The sequence below is a fragment of the Mustela lutreola genome, chromosome 13 (genome assembly GCF_030435805.1).
Source record: "Mustela lutreola isolate mMusLut2 chromosome 13, mMusLut2.pri, whole genome shotgun sequence".
NCBI lineage: Eukaryota > Metazoa > Chordata > Mammalia > Carnivora > Mustelidae > Mustela > Mustela lutreola.
The window spans coordinates 86,702,371-86,703,405 of NC_081302.1; positions in this window are offsets into that span (position 1 = coordinate 86,702,371).

Here is a 1,035-nt window from a genome sequence, read left to right on the forward strand (position 1 = left end):
TGGGATTCCTTAAATTAGTTATGTTTGTAATATTTGAGCATCAACTTTTTGTAAGAGTAGGTATGTGTAATATGAGAGTTTTTCCAGACAGGACTCCTTCTGTGAAGAGACTTCTAGTTCAAATGTTACTCCTTTCAACCTCAAGTTAAATCCCAAATCAAGTGTTACAAATCAAGGTTTGTGTTATATTTATAAAAGCCTTCCCTGGCTGGCTCTGGCAGGACTGAGAGCTGCCAACCGTCACAGCCAGGAGCACTCAGACAGTCTGGCAAGAAACAGAGTGAGGACAAATTATTCTTAGTTGAAGTTTAGAAAGCATTAGCTGCTTTGTCAAGACTGGAATGAGAAGCCCATAATGTTGCTGCCTGAAAAGTGTTTCCAGTTCACTGCTATTACTGATGTGAGATTAGCCCAGTGTTAATTGTGGCTGAAAATAGAGATGAAAGACCTTGAGGACACCAACATGGTTCACTTGTATATACACATACAATACACACTGTACATTGTAATCTATTAACAAAAAGTTACAACGATGGCCCCTGACCTCTTTCATGCTTCTCAGCATGACCCCTGAGAAAATGCCACAGAACTGTGGCTCTGTGTCTCCCTCTTCCTGTGTTAGAGACACCAGCCTAGAGACATCAGCAGCAGAATGTCCTTATCTAAATGAGTAATGGAGGAGAAGTGATTGGGTAGGCCAGGGAGTGGGAAAGTTTAACAAAATTGCAATTTTCAGGTTTTGTCAAGTGCTATGAAAACTGCTTTCCCTAGTGCTGCTGATGAAAGGTGTATCCTCCCCCTGAAATCCCAACTTAAAAATGTAGGCACATCAGACTCAGGATACAGAGCAGGGATGTTGGTTGAGAGGAGCTCAGAAGGTAAATCCTGTATTTTTAGACCTTCCATAGAAAAACAAAATGATGAGGCAAAAAAAAAAAAAAAAAAAAAAATTAATTGAATTCACATCTCTTTTTTGTGTGCCCTATGCTCTGCATTCTAGAGAAACTCAAATTTATTAAAATACAACAATTAGAC